This window comes from Sitophilus oryzae, unplaced genomic scaffold (assembly GCF_002938485.1).
Source record: "Sitophilus oryzae breed Bouriz unplaced genomic scaffold, Soryzae_2.0 scaffold_1492_pilon_pilon, whole genome shotgun sequence".
Classification (NCBI taxonomy): domain Eukaryota; kingdom Metazoa; phylum Arthropoda; class Insecta; order Coleoptera; family Curculionidae; genus Sitophilus; species Sitophilus oryzae.
Window position 1 is genome coordinate 417,283 of NW_022146161.1, and position 17,318 is coordinate 434,600.

Sequence of the window (17,318 nt, forward strand, 5' to 3'; positions counted from 1 at the left end):
ACGGAAGAGGTATGGTAAAACAGGATGAGTAAAAAAACCTATGGTAAAACTGAATGATACAAAAAAGCAGCTGTGGTATTTCATATGGTTATTTTTTTTCCACAATAAGTGCATCCATCTTTACAGCTTTTCATTCTAAGTGTTTATTCCTTTAGTTTGTCCTTCTTTATTAGCACAGTCAATCTGACACTTTAACATCCATCTTGTTGTTCTAGCTCCTCTCCCATTCAACATATCCATGGCAGCACTCTCTATTATGGTGGGGAATGGGTGTTAGATACAGGTATGACGGCGGTCTGTTCAGCATAAAAAAACTTCAATACGCTGATGACTGCGCTCTAGTTGCAACTCATGCGCACTCCTATACCCGGAATATCCCAATAATGCTATAAAAATCGGAAAAGAATTATTGGAATATGTAGCGGAATTCAATTATCTCGGCAGTTTTATTTCGGAAAAGGCCAATATCAACTCTGAAATTCAGCACAAGATTAGCAGTGCCTCACGAGCATTCTAAAAATAAAAAGACAGCGTTTTCTACAATCATGACTTGAGCACAAAAACGAAACTTGTACCAAGCAATAACAATCACCACCATACTATATGAAAGCGAAACCTGGGTGCCGCGATGCCGTCCCAACAAACATTTGAAGTTAAAATTACGTTAAATTAACCATCTGGACTATTATTGATCAACTGGGAATTGGTCGAAATTTCCAAGAATTGACGTTAAAATTCCCAAAGTGGGGAATAAAACTCAAGTAATTTGGAAGTTAAAAAGAGGTTAACAGGTTTTAATGTCTTGTATGAAATATGCGCTAAGAAGTCAAAAATAACCGAGCTGAGATCATAACATGTAAATGAATTTCCCAATAATGAACCAGGAAGACAAACAAGTGTAGTAATAACTGGCATGGCCGTTTGAACATTAATTCAATATGGATGAAATACCTACATATATGCACATCCTAGTAAATGTAAATAAGTTATTGGTAAGAAGTGGTTTACTGGATTCGCAAGATAATTATGTCTGCGGAGAAAATTTTTCTGTGATATGTAAATGCGCCATTAAAGTTTTATGTAATTTCAACAATTAATTTTAGAATAAATCGTTACTTTCAAGGTTCTAACCTAACTTTTTTCAGTTAACTTCCTTGATGCACTTTTAAAGTTCTTAATTAGTTAATTTAACTTATGGTAGGTAGTATTATTCATAAACGTCTGTTTATTTTTCTCAATAGTTCACAAAAAAATATACATACAATATCACAAAAAAATATTTTTTGAAAACAAATTGGATAAGAAAATGGCCGCTAATGATGTTTTTAACTATTCGTCTATGAAGCTAGTTTTTTTATAATTTTATAACCTTAAAGTCCCCTTTCATTTTGTAAAGATTTATTTAAATTATTAATCTCAAAGGTCAAGATTTCTTGGTTAAGGTATTTTTCCTTCGAGGTGCAAATTAAAAAATGGGCTATATTAGGCATTAAATAATTAACTAGAAAGAAGTGTCAACTCTGTGTTAAATCGTGGAAACACGATACGCCACCGAAAGCCTTCGTTGTCGTCTGGAGAACTAATTTTCCAATTGACAGGTTGACATGATAAGGACATGATGGCTTAATTTTCATTTCCGTTTCCGGTTATTCAATGGCGGGCCCTCTTTCAGTTCAAATGCCATTTTGTATTTTTTCTTTTCATAAATAAAACCAAAAAATAATTTATTCACATATATTTATTTGAAATATGGAACAACGTGACTAAATAAATATAAAAATATAGAGGATTGTATTGTTTCAATACCAATTAGTTAATTATATGCACTTTTAACGTAAATTAGTTAAGGTATAAGCATGACTTACAGTAATTTGTAAATAAACACACGCATTCGCAAACTTCAAGGACAGAAAACGGACACAGGAACATGAAAACGGGAGCCTTATACAAAAACCTGAAAACAGAAAAACAATTTTTTTATACAAAAATTAACAATGTAAAAATATCAATAGGTATAAAATATAAATAAACTGTTTAAAAAAAGCGTCCATTATTCCCAAAGAACCTGGCTTATAAATCAAAAAGATGCAAAAAGAGACTTTTAGTCGGATAACATAATCAGATTATCAGTCCGATTTATTGCTTTATTGACAATAAATCGCACATACTGGAGATAACTAATGTTGGCTATAGTTAAAAATGATCTTACCTTGCTGTAAATTGTTTCCATTTTCAAAAAAATCGCCGATCAAAGAGATTATAACACCATTTTCTTGCATCTAAAAAATGTAAAAACAGTGTTTATTTACTACCTATTTTTGATATACATGGGACATACCTACTACTGCAGAAACGTCATTTTCTCCAGGATTCTTCATGTAATTTATATTTTATATACTTTATTACCTTTATATTTATAAATTTCAGCCGAAATATTAAATTGAACTTCCAAAACGAAACTAAACGGAATGAATTAAAATGGCGTCGAATATTTTCGAATTTGTTTAGAACAAATCTGAAGTTGTCTCTGAAACTGAAATCTGTCAATTCTAAACTGTGAAGTTAGACAATAGTTAGACAAAAACAATGCTGTCCTTGTCTAAGCGGCCATACTTGTCGTGAGGAGAATGACAGGAATGACACTAATGACTGTTTCCAATTTTCCTATTTCACTGTCACCCCCCTGATATTAGGTCGAAGCTCATTTCTCGAAGGCCTGACTTTGGAAGTACCGCCTTTAAAACAGAAAACTTTTATTTTCTTTGAGTGACTGTTGACAATGATATTTTATGCTAAGTGCGGTAATTACATCTTCGAGCAATCCGATTAACTTTTCACAGTAATCATGTGTCCTAAAACGAGAATATTTATTGAGAGTCACGTGACATGTCAAATTTTTATCCTTTTGCTAGCCGATGCAATTACCGAACTGGCCTAAACTAGAACACTAACTAACTAGAAAACCAAATTAGGTTTCTTTATTTATTATTTGTAAAAGTTTTGTGTTTTGGGATTGTGAGTATTATTATAGAGGACTTTTTGTTTTATTGCACATAATGGACACGTTTAAGATTGTGTCGGTAATAAAAAAGAAACGCATTGAATATTCTTTCGTTCCCCACCAGTGGGAACAAGGTAATGTCAAAGTAATGTGCTATGACGTAATAATCCCTCGAAAACTATTTTAAATGGAAATCACCCCCAGGAAATTAAGAAAGGTAATTTTTAACCTGCCGTATGTCTGATTTTCTTCCAAGTCAAAAAACTAAGTTACTTTTACCTTTGGAGCATAATAGCGACTTATGAGGTCGAAATAAATTAAATTTTTAACCTAATTTGAACTCCTCCAAATAAGGTCCCATTTAAAGTTATTAACAACTAAATTTTAACCTAACTTGAAAACCAAACAATGCCTTCGACCCCCGAGACAAATTTGAGGTTATAATAAAGTAACATTTGACCTACTTTAAGTCCCTGTAGTCTTAATGCCCTCAATAGGTTATCAGTAACTAGATTTTAACAATGCCAGCTAACTCCAACGTTGCTACTTTTCAAAGGCATAATTTTAGGTTACTATTGTAAGAGCGAGTAAGAAAAATATAATATTTTTTTTTTATATAGCATAATATATGAATGGTGTTAATATCAATTTAATATTCAAACAACATAAACAAAAGAAGCTAAACTCACCTTAGATGCCGGGACACTTGTGTAATGCTCTCACTCTATGATCACGCAATTTGCAATCTATAAAAATAAAATATACTTGAGCATCACTGGAAAACGCACATGATCACATCACCATAATCGAGTATATAAAATAGTTAAATATTTTAATATTGTTTCGTAGCTAAGCGTCAAGGCGTCTGTCCCACGCACACAAAGGGGGATGGCCACAAAGCGACATAGCTTATTATTGTTGTTCCACAGCTAAGCGACAAGGCGTCTTTCCCACGCTCAAAGGGATGGCCACAAAGCGACATAGCATAATATTGTTGTTCCGCAGCTAAGCGACAAGGCGTCTTTCCCACGCACAAAGGGATGGCCACAAAGCGACATAGCTTAATATTGTTGTTCCGCAGCTAAGCGACAAGGCGTCTTTCCCACGCACAAAAGGGATGGCCACAAAGCGACATAGCTTAATATTGTTGTTAAACAATTTGGGTCATACGTAAAAATATAAAACACTCCAAAATAATAATACTAAATACCATTTGATAATTTGCCAGGTATTACAAATCACACCCAATAAATATTACTAAAATACTCTTTGATAAATAGCTGTCCATTACGTATCTATAATAAATAACACTAAAACACTCTTTGATAAACATCTATCTTTTAACTAAACTATATTAAAATGCCCTTTGATAAACACTTGTCTACTATAAAACACACACACAGAAAAGTAATACTAAAATACCCTTCTCTATCTACTACTAAAGCTCAATAACTGTTAACTGAATAATATTAAACTACTCTCATACAAATCCCAGTAATGGCCGTGAGTGAACAAAATACACTCACCTGTATAATACTTCATTCCTTCTATTCAGTCCCAAAAATTTTTCCACACAATTATAATCTGAATTTAATATTTTTTGATAAATGGCGACGTCAGTCAAAATAATCATCAACAATGCAAACCGCATCGTCTAGGAAACGACATTGTATACATGCGGTCAAGAAAAGTCAAATAGAGATTCAAATAAAATATTATTTCTTAAAATAACACAATTTAATATAAACAATTTTTTAACGGAAAACAAGACTCTTACACTATTAACTAGTTTACGACCTCATTTTTAGATTTCCCGCACTTTATTCCCTACAAGAAATTTATTAAGTTAAATATAAGTAAAATTCAACCATTTTCCGTGGTCAATGGTTTTTTCTACTTCCTATGCTATTTGGGGTACCGCCGACACATGAACGCATCAAACAAGTTGCAACTGAGATATCTTAATAACTCTTAAGAATCAAATGGTTCCATAATGCCTCAAACGTATCGGTCCTTGAAAAAGCTGACTGTGAGAGTGTTGAAGTCATGGTTACAAAATCCCGACCAAGATGGGCTGGTCACATATGCAGAATGCAAGAAAACCGCATACCAAAATCTCTGCTTTACGGTGAGCTTGTAGACGGCAAGAGGAGGCCGGGTGGACAACTCAAAAGGTACAAGGACATATTCCATGAAAACTTAAAGGGGATTAACATGCAGAATGAGCGAGAAGAAGCAACTCATAATAGAACTCAATGGAGATGAATTGTACACTCAGTTAACAGCGACAACCAAAAAGTTAAGAGGCAACAAAGCAATGAGATTTTTGAATGTCCGGAGTGCGGTAGACAGATAACATCACGTATCGGGCTTTTCAGTCACAGAAAAGCTCATGCCTTGCTTGACCATCTTCTGATGCGCGTCAAATACTCGTCAGCGAGTAATAGCAGTATGTATGTATGTATGATTTTGAGAAACTGAAAAAAAATTGTATTTTATTTTCTGGCTAAACAGAAATTTTTATAGAACAAAAAATGCAGAGATTCAATTCTCTACAATTTCAATTTTCAGTAGCAAAGCTGTAAAACCAAACTGTAATTCATATAATGTCTATCAAATCGATATAATATCTCGATTAAAGAAAATTGTTTCTCAAAGCAGTTAAGTTATTTATAACAACAGAGGACAATTTCCGGTAAAAGTATTATAAAATTTATATTTCCGGGTCCACAAAACACATAAGAGAATTATCGAAAAAGGTGTAGGAGAACAGAAAGGTCACGGCCAGGCTAAAACCGGAGATAGATCTGAATTATTATGATACGTTGACAAGATTTAAACACGCCGAATTTCGGAAACGATAAATTGTTTTGCTAATTGCTGGGGAAAGCAGGTGTGGAAAATATGTAAAGTTTGTTTAGTGTAAGCGTATTTCCCTTTTTATCCCTGTCCTGTTTTATATAGAGAACGGGAGTGAGAAAGAGTGCGTATGTAAGGGATTTTCGAAAATAAATTGTGTTTATCGTGGAGAAGCGAGATTAAATCGCTAGAGGAACGGAAATTGCGACACAGATCGGTGTACAAAATGAAGTTAGAGAGACTTTTTCGTAATGCAAGAATAGAGTACTTGTTCCCTTGTAGATAAATCAGCTGTGGCTTGTCAGGGTAGAAGGCACCTTCCTTAAAATGTTGTCACGTTTTAAGCTGTATAATACATTTTAATATTTACTATTTAATTTACTATACATAAAAATGATTCAGAAATGCAAGGTCACAGAAAGTCTTTTTTGATTTAAATCATTCTAATGACTTAAGTCATTCGATTTTAAGTCATTGTTTGAAAGCTGACTTAAGACTTAAAATTTAAGTATTTTTCAAAATGATTTGTAATTTAAATCCTTATTCCGAAATCAAAAAGGATTAAGTCATTAAAAAAAGGCTTAAATATTTTAAAAGATTTAAGTATTCTTAGAAAAGATTTAAATCATTAAAAAAATCAAATAATTTGACTTAAAATGTATCATAAAAATATACAGGGTGGCCCATCAAAAACGTTCCGCAAGGCATAACGGCTAGGGTATTTTTTTTTTTCAAAAAATTCCAAAACAAGTCAATTTTGTTTGTGAGGGGGACAACTTTTGCCCCAAAAATGATTGCAAAATTTTCAACCCTCTAAGCGGGGATGTCATCCCCCAACTTTTTTCAAATGGGAAGGGGGGTCAAGGGGCGCCGCAATGAAAAGAGCTTTCTGTTCTCTATATTTCCCCGCTTCGTTTTTGAAAATTGGTCAAGTCATTGAGAAAATATGAAGGATTGAAATTTGAAAAGTTTATTTAAACATTTATCACGGTAAATTATAAGGATAAATTCCTTCGACCAATTTGCTGTTTTTTCTTATTATTTCTAGATGTTTACGCATTTTTTCACTTGCCACAAGGTTTAACGATCAGGTGGGGTAGTTGCTAGATAGCTGTTCTGTGACTTGTGCGTTGAAGTTCTTCTCAATAACGTTAAACTGACCTACAATAGAATTTCCAAAAATACCAGCCCACACGTTCAATTTCTGAGGGTTTTGTGTGTGCACCTCGTGAAAAACCCTGGGGTTGTCCTCAGCCCAGTGCCGACAGTTGTGCCGATTAACTACACCGTTCAAAAAGAAAGTCCACTCATCCGAAAAACACATACTAAATAGGAAATTATTATCATTCGCTACTCGTTTACTCATAGTTTCACAAAATTGCAAGCGACGATCAAAATCGTCTTCGTTGAGTTCATGTACAAACTGAATTTTGTACGGGTGGAACTTGTGTTTTTTAATATCCTTTGGACACTTCACGCCGGTCTCATTGGCTAATTTTCTTGTACTCAGCGTATTATCCATGGCAAATTGGCCCAATACGAATACCTTCATAGCTTCATTTACTACAGGATTTTCCCTCTGCCTCTTTTTATTCATATCGGCACCAGTTTCGCGAACAATTTTGCCATAAAGGAGTTTGTCAGGCTAGCGTTCATTGAATATGTGCGCAAACCGATACATTCATTATTTTTAAAATAAAGTTTGATTATTTCCACTTTTTCTGCAAGTGAGTACACCATAATTGTTAAAAAGTTTAACGATACTGAGAAGAACTTCAACGCACAAGTCACAGAACAGCTATCTAGCAACTACCGCACCTGATCGTTAAAGCTTGTGGCAAGTGAAAAAATGCGTAAACATCTAAAAATAATAAGAAAAAAACAGCAAACTGGTCGAAGGAATTTATCCTTATCATTTACTCTGATAAATGTTTAAATAAACTTTTCAAATTTCAATCCTTCATATTTTCTCAATGACTAGACCGATTTTCAAAAACGAAGCCGGAAATTTATTCGAAAAAAAAAACGAAGCCGGCCATATTTATTCGTGTCTAAATAAATAGTCTATCGAATATTCCTTTTAGCGTAATAGAAAAATAAAGTTCGTTTTGCCGAGGCCCGTTTTCATTCGATACTCGACGCCAATATCGAAATATATCTATGTGTATCGTTTCTCCTATTTACAAAGGGCCATAAATATGGAATTTGCGCGATGCTGCAAACAAATTCGCTCGAATCCGGGCGATGAAATGCAAGTTTAGGGGTATTTGTCGAGTCGTAGACGGCGATTTTTGAAATGAACGATGGAATAAACGAGTTTTTTATGTGATAATATGTAAAATGTATAAGAAATTTATTTAGAAATGTATAACAGTTTTTTTGTAGTCATTTTAGATTGCCTATACAGGGTGATCCGAATTGTATTCCGGTAACTTCAGCAGCATATTCTGCAGATAAAAATAAGTAAAAAAGTTTGTATAAATGTATGTCCTAAAATGCTTAGTTTCGGAGATACAGGGTGTAGAAGTTTCATTTTTATTTCGATTTTTTTCAAATAGTTTCTGAAGTAACGTCAATAACGGATAAAAGTTGGTGTCTGGGAGTTTTTTGCAATGAGAAATTTGATTTTGATGTCAATATGACTCCTACTAGTAGAGGGCGCCACCTACATATTTTTTAACTGGTTTGAAGAGTAATAACTTTTTGTCCGTACCTGTATAAAACTACTGAGTAAAAAAATATAAATTTACGACGTTTTTCACGTGAAAAAGGTCTCTTGGTAAAAATCGCTACGAGTAATGGTTTTCGAGATATTTGGAATCGAAATTATCAATTCCTGTCATGACTGTCATAAATTAAACATGTTGACTAAATAGTTATTAGACTGAAATCATAAATTTGAAATATTTTTATGCCAAAAGTTCAACAGAAACTGTTTTATCATCATTTTTTGCAGAAAAATTTATGATTAATTTAAAAGAATAAAAATTTCCCAAATTTATTATTTGAGTTAAATAACTATCTACTCAACGTGTTTATTTTTCGTGAATAATTACATGAATTGACAATTTCCATTCTAAATATCTTAAGAACGGTTGCTCGCAGCGATTTTTACAAAGAGATATTTTTTAAGTAAAAAGTGTTGGAAATGTATATTTTTTCATTCTGGAGTTTTATACAGCTACGGAAAAAAAGTTATTACGCTTCAAAACAGTTAAAACACATGTAGGTGGCGCTCTCTACTAGTAGGAGTCATATTGACATCAAAATCAAATTTCTCATGTCAAAAAACACCCAGACACCAATTTTCATCCAAATATTGACGTTACTTCAGAAATTATTTGGAAAAAATCGAAATATAAATGAAACTTCTACACCCTGTATCTCTGAAACTAAGCATTTTAGGACATACATTTATACGAACTTTTTTACTTATTTTTATGTGCAAAATATGCTACCGAAGTTTCTGTATAGGCTTGTTTGGTCTTATTATAACTATATTTTTGTCAAAAAATGAATCCGCCACATATTTGTGGCGGATTCATCTCTCAAAAAAAAATCCTATATGGGTATTTCGCCACTGCAAGAAAATCTACAAAATAAGATAGTTATTTTTTGGTAAACACTGCTGCGTTAATCCAACGGAACAAATTTGCCTAACGAACAAAAAAATGCTTAACGTTTCAGAAAGTTTACCTCTTTCCGTCGTCGGAAGCAAAAAATACAAAGAATAATGAAAAAAACTATTTAAAATATTTAAATTCAACTATTAGAGAACACTAGTTTTTTTAAACAGATATGTCTACAGAACCGTACATAACGTTCTGTTAAAATGACATTATATCAAGTTAAACTTCAAAATTAACAATTACTACCCGGTAAGGTAAAACCAAAAAGCCTCAAACTTTCTGTGTGATTATTTTTAATTCCGAAATTAATTTTCTTGGGACAGTTAGGTTCCGAAAACAGTGAAATTATGTTTTCATCTTGTTTCTTCTTCTTCTTTATGTACCGTCTCCATATCGGAGGTTGGCTATCATCATTGCTATTTTGACCTTGGAAGCTGCGGCTCTAAATAGGTCAGATGACGTGACATTAAACCATTTTCGCAGGTTTCTAAGCCAGGATATTCTTCTCCTTCCAACAGATCTTTTTCCTACAATTTTCCCCGGGATTATGAGTTGCAAAATATCATACCTTGGACCTCTCATGATATGGCCGAGATATTGCAATTTTCTTTTTTTCACTTCCTTGAGGATCTCCACGCCCTTCCTCGTTCTTCTCAGAACCTCCACGTTGGTTACATGTTTTGTCCATGGTATTCTCAACATCCTACGGTATGTCCGCATCTCGAAGGCCTCCAGTTTCCGCTCGCAAAGCTCGTTGAGGGTCCAAGCTTCCATACCATACAAAAGGACTGGGAATACATAACATTTGAGCATACGAGTTCTCAGATCTAGGCTCAAATCGCGGCTACAGAGCAGCTTCTTAATCTTCACAAAGGATGCACGGGCCTTCCATCCGCGGTGCAGTCGACACTTGTACCCAGGTAGCCATACCTCTCTACTCTTTCGAGCTCCTCGCCTTCCGCGTACAGATGTTCATTAGGCACTCCAGTTTTAGTGACAATCATGTATTTGGTCTTCTCAACATTGAGTGTCAGACCATATTCTCGACTAGTAGTGATGACGTTATTTAATATATTCTGAAGGTCATGTTTTCATCATGTTTTCAGCGAGAAGGACTGTATCGTCCGCGTAGCGCAAATTGTTCAGTGGTATGCCGTCAACTAGTATTCCACCAGCATCATTTTCGAGGGCTTTGTTAAAGATTTCCTCTGAGTAGACGTTAAAAAGGAGTGATGAAAGAACATATCCCTGTCTAACTCCTTGTTTGATATCCACTGCTCTCGTCAGTTCAGATTGGACGCGAACAGACATCTTGTTTAAAAAAACTTTATTTAGTCTATAGACAAACGTTTCGACCCACAATACATTTTCATCAGTGTTACATTTATGATAAAAGAATTTACAAAAATTAATATCCAAAAACAGATAATCTATCACAGCACAATGACATGAATGTGTGAAAATATCCCTTTCTTAAATAATCCTTATGTTCTTTAATTCGAACATTTAAGGGTCTAGATGTTTCACCAATGTAAAATTTATCGCATTCACATGTTATTTTGTGTATTACATTTTTTGTTTGTTGTTCAGGTATTCATTGGTTTAATATGTGATAAAATGGATCTAAATATCTTTTGTGTTTTGAAAGATGTTCGTATGTTATATTGTTTTCCTATCCTTCTTATTTTTTCCGAAACGCCTCGTATATATGGAATTGTAAGTTGTATATATTGTGTATTGTTATCATTGTGTCTATGACTTGGGGTTTGTATTTTGTTTAATGTTTTGTCAATATAAAACATGGTGGATAGTCGTTTTATATTAATGTATTTTTTATGTGGTTTATATCTCTCTTTAGTGAATTGTCTCTAAATATATTATTTTTGCTCTATCGTATAAACTTTCTGTAACACCACATAATATTTTTTACACTTATACTGTTACTAGCGTGTACCAGCGACTTCGTTCGCGTCGAATTAATAATTTGTAATGGTGATGATAAAGCAAAGCAAGAATTTCCATTAACATACAAACTGGATAAAATTTTCTCACATTTATGTCAGCATGAGAAAAAACAATATGGCGATATTATTATATAACTTGGTAATATTTGAGGGGTAGTTTCATCTCGTTGGAATTTGATTTTCGAAAAATCCGTTTGCCAAAAGTAAGCTTTTTACGTCAAGCAGTTTAAGCAGAATCGCGGTTAAGAAATTACCCAACTTTTTGGAACACCCTGTATAATTTTTTTAAAAAATTCTAAATATGTAAAAAACCAAAAATTATGCTTGTCCAAGCGTTTTCCTGTAAGACTAACCGTTTTTTAAATATAACAAATATAGTAATGTTTGAGGGGCGTTTTTACCCTTTTGGAATTTGAGATTCGAGAAACCCCTCATTATCGAACCTCTACACCCCACAGTCAATCCGTTTACCAAAAATCAGCTTTAAACGTCAAGCAGTTTAAGCAGAATCGTGATTACTCAATGGTCATATTTTATGAAACACCCTGTAAAAATTTTTAAAAATATTTAAAATATGTAAAACAACAAAATAAAATATACATGTTTAAGAGTTTTTCCGAAAAACTCGCCGGTTTTTAAATAAAAAATATTTTAATATTTGAGTGATAGTTTCACCCCCTTAGAATGCGAGTTTCGAAAAATCCCTTCTTATCGAACCTCTACACCTTAAAGTCAATCTGTTTTCCAAAAATTAGCTTTTTTACGTCAAGTGCTTTAAGCAGGATCGTGATTAATCAATGACCAGATTTTTCGAAACACCCTGTATACATTTTTAAAAAATCTTAAAATGTGTAAAAAACAAAATAAAATATACGTGTTTAAGCATTTTTTCGGAAACTTGACCGTTTTTTAAATAAAAAATATTGTAATATTTGAGGGGTGGTTTCACCCTCTTGGGACTGGAATTTCGAAAAATCCCTTCTTATCGAACCTCTACACCCTAGAATCAACCTGTATGTCAAAATTGAGCTTCTTACGTTCAGTGGTTTGGACGGGATCGTGATTAATCAGTATGTCAGTCATTTAAGGATTTTATATATTAGTATAGATTGGATGTGAAATTTACGTATTTGTCTGTATTTGGGGGTTTTTCTGTAAACATCTAAAAACTAGTTTATTTTAAAACTTTGACACTAAAACATCAAGAAATGGCAAACGATTATCTTTCTCTACTTCTAAAGTAAATATTATGGTAGGTTCGCGAGAATTTATATAATCCAAAAAAAATCTATTTCAGAAACGTTATGATGCCATATTGCAAAAATATCATCAACATAATGCAGCCATATTACAGGCTTTTTTGAAGAAAGGGCGACTTTTACAAATCTAAGATTTGGCAGCATTCATGGGATACAGGACACAGAATAGATTTTAACAATGCAAATTATAATAAAAGAAGCGATAGCCTCTAAGAGAAAAATAAAAGAGGCTTTTTTAATACAATCTAATAAAAATAAACGTATTGCTCATGCATCTGTAGATCGGCGTCCGTTTGCCGTTCATCGTTCCATCAAACTAATAAAATTGAATTATGATCTATCATTTTTGAAATAAACCAATAAAATTGGTTAAAAACAACAAGAGACGACACGTATGGCGGATTTATATTTAAACCCATACATAGTTAACTTAAAATATATTAGAAAGTTTTAGTAAAATAAATAGATTGGTATGGGACGTCATCTGCTTTTCTTCTGTCTGAGTATATACTATGGGTTATAACTCAATAAAGGGGGACACAATAGATTTATTTACTTTTGATTACCATATTTTTTGATCATATGATCCCAATTAACACTGACAAATCTGTATCGCTTTGGGATTAGCTAAACTGGCCTTCGAAAATAAAAATGCAAAACGGGTAAAAAACAAAAAGTGTCCGAAAAAAAACGAATGAGTGGAGCCCGGCTCGCGTTGATGAATCGGCTAATTAGCAAGATAGAGACTGACGAAATTTGTCACTGCCTAACGAAATTAGGAAGAATAACGAGGACTTGTTTCTCCATTTAACTAATTGAATAGTGGGGACTATAAACAAGCCCGGGTCGCATATGGCGGCAGATTTAAAATTAGATTTTCGCGCCAAACAACCTGGCGAGCCGAGTTTTTCAGCCAATTAAATTCTGAACTGAAAAATGGAAAATGAACTTATTTTAAATATATTTTTGCAACTGCTGGATTTAGTAATTATTAAATAAAACGAACTAAAAAACAATTCTCAACCATAACCTGTGCCATAACCCTATAAAATAATGAAAATAAGGCATATCGTCAGTGAAATGTGATAACCTGCTAACTCCATTTTTTACGTTCATAAGTTCTTTTATACCATTAAAAAGAGAGAAAAAATACTCTGGAAACACATTTTTCCCATTAAATTTTTTTTTGTTTTAACTCAGTAATATCTGCTAACTCCTAGTGATCTGAAATAGCCACCGAAATGCTGCTATCTCCGTAATTTCCGTTACGATCACGTTAAAGCAAACACACAAATTCTTAGTCGTATGTTTTTTTAGTACAGTACGTCGATCCAGGGTTGCACTAGACCAAAGGGGCCCGGGTGGCAATGTAAGGAGGAGCCCGTGTGTGTTTTTTTCGTATTTTTTGGCCTTACGTTTTGGTCAATTTTTCCTTATTATATACAGGGTGAGTCTTAAATAAGTGCAAATATTTTTAGGGTAGTGTTGTAGCGTTTTTTAAACAACCACCACTGCGAACGGCAGCTTTTCATCGGAGAGCAGTCGTGGATAAGGTATTTCACTGGAAAGAAAACTAATTAATAACAATAAACAAAAAAATAGATATTGGGCGCCAGGCATGTACAGAGAAAGAAAACACAGTTGTATATTACTTAAAACTAATAACTATATTCATTCATGATGTTCATTGCTGATACATGACATTGTAGAGTTCTAGTGAATATGTAGTGGTTATATGTCAAAGAAAGTGGTGGTAAGAGTTGTACTAAATATCTATGAAAACGACTATGATAAAATACAAGAAATGTAAAGTTTAAGAGAATGTATGAAATGTAGCATTACTTTATTAATTTGATATATTTTATATGATGTTAAAGTGCATTAAAAATATCTATAAAAAAGTAATACTATTACAAGACATAATGCAATGAAACGTAAGATCTAAATTATATTTTAACTACTAAATCGACATGAATCTTCTTAACAATCTAACCACTCAACATAGTCTATACGATATTATTTAAGATGTACATTATTGTTTAAGACTGTAAATGTTTTAAATGTTAAATGCAAAACTATAACTTAAATCTACACTTAGCTGTTCTTTATGCAATCCTGCTTAAAACAGTAACATCGTGAGGTGGTCTCGCATTTCTCTGTACTCAGCCATCCAACACAACCAAAGGGGCCAGCATGAGACACCATAAATTGGTACAGCCGTAACTAACTAGCTTACAGCTGGGAACGAAGCAGCATGGGACTCAAGCTACATCCACGCTGTGGCACTTATATGTAAGAAAAAAAATCGTTCTTACTGGGGACACTCGTCCACAGGACATCCGTACATAAGATAATGTCCGTACATAAGAAATAGTCCGTACCTTGGAATAGTCCGTACCTTGGACACAGTCCGTAAGACAATGTCCGTCCGTAAGACCCTAAGAACACGAAACTCTTGTTTAAAATCAAACACCGTCTAATAAACAAAATGAACCTACCTCGAAATACTTCCGAGGGCTCAATAAATAATAAACAATCTGTCCTTTCTTCCAAATGACATTCTGGAGGACAAAAGCAAAGGGACGCCAACGTGCCAGCCAAATACAAATACAAGTTGGGACATCCGTCACTCTACCCTAAAAATATTCACTAATAATATCGAATCTAAAAAGGAAAATAACTCAGCTTTACCTGTAGCTTCGAAATGGCAGCTGATTCAGATAATACAGCCAGATTTAAATGACCACCATTTCTCAACACTGGGACTAATGGCGTCTAAGAGGCCAAACGGTCCAACCAAAAGTGAAGTTAGATCACAGAGAATTGACAGAAGCGATGTTGACAGCGCGCGCTCCCACAGAGCGATAACAGGGTTGTGTCAAACGAAAACAGGGTTGTGGACTAGAGAACGTAAAAATTCGTCAAATAAATCATCAGGCCCGAACGATACGGAATCCGGTGATGATAGGCCAGACATCATATATTATATATAAAAAAGACATGTAACGAACTAAAAACGTTACAGTGTATTTCGACCCAAGAAACACGATTATGAGGTTTTTAGCGCGATTTTTTTTTTTTGGAATTTTTAGAAAAAAAATATTTTTTTTTTAAATTTTTAGTTTAAAAACATACTTGGTTTGTAATATGGTAACATAGGTAGTAGATTAAATTTACAAGAAAGAAAATCCAATGATTCTCAAAATTATAGCCAAAAATTGGAAATTTTAAAAGTGAAACAACTCGGTTGTTTTGGATTTATTTGAAAAAACGGTAAAGAGAAAATATTATGTCTCTTTTATCGAGATTTACCGGCCCTGAACATATTTGCACTTATTTAAGACTCACCCTGTATAGAGATCAGGGAACTACCCTAATGCAAGGTACACAAATGCAATGCAAATTCCATAATGCAATGCAAAAGTAAATATTGTTAAGAATAAATAATGAACTATAAAGGGGGCCCGCGAAGGCTGGGCCCCCCGTAATAGTTATCTATATAATATGGCCAGTCCGACCCTGCGTCGATCCGTTCTGTAAATACGGGGTATCCGTAAAAGGTAAGGGGAAAAACGAAATTCTCTATATACGAGCAATTAATCGGCGTGCTATAAATAGTTTAAATAACATTACTTACATGTACAAGAAATTCCATAATACCTAATCAGTTTTATTTTTTTCAACGTTTTTTCACGTAAATGATACATAATTTTTATAAAAATTAAAAAAATAAGGAGAAAAGTAATAAAAATTTAATAAAATCACGCACTGGTCTTCCAAGCTCGGTCTACTACCGTTGTATAAAAATTAGGATAAGCATGAATTGAATATGGTACAGTCCACCATATCTTCTAAGAATTATAAGTTTAATTTTTAAATTATTTTCATATTCATTAAGTTCAAAATTCTGCTACTTCAGTTCTTTAAAAATGCAAAAAAATTTAAAATTTTTATTAAAAATTTATTCGTTTTTGGACTTGTTTGTTTTGCTTCTAGACCGACGATATTATAAATATATAGTTATGAATATCATATTTTTTAAATTTAATTGATTATTTCTAAATTTGTTTGGGTAATATTCATTTCCATTTTCAAAATTTCAAACAATAAAGGTTGCTATCTTCAGAAGTATATTTTTATTTCTTATTTCTGCAAGACGAATATCTGCTATCTCCCTATTGTGTCTGAAAAAATGACGTAACACGAAATATTGAGTTTTATTGTTCCCCAGCAAATTTTCATCTCTAATAAAATCCTTATCTCTTTATCATATTAACGCATCAAAATACTTCCTACATGTGTACATATTTTTTTGTACCGTTTTTTTGCTCTCCTGTAAAATTAGGAATAATGGTGTTAGCAGTTTATCACGTTTCACCGACGATATATCTTCTGTCAATGATTACTTCTTTGTAGAGAGAAGTAATCATTGACATGAGATGTAAATATGATAGGCCCTAAAAAATTATGCGCCATTAAAATTTTATGTATTTTCAACAATAAATTTTGGAATAAATCGTTAATTTCAAGGTTCTAACCTAACTTTTTTTCAGCTAACTTCCTTGGTACACTTTTAAAGTTCTTAATTTAACTTGTGGTAGGTAGT

General features: G+C 33.2%; 1 protein-coding gene across 1 annotated transcript in view; it reads left to right on the forward strand.

The window, feature by feature from the left end:
• Positions 1-17,318, forward strand: part of LOC115877436 (neurotrimin-like) — a 211,076-nt gene that overhangs the window by 33,471 nt on the left and 160,287 nt on the right. The window lies entirely within an intron of this gene.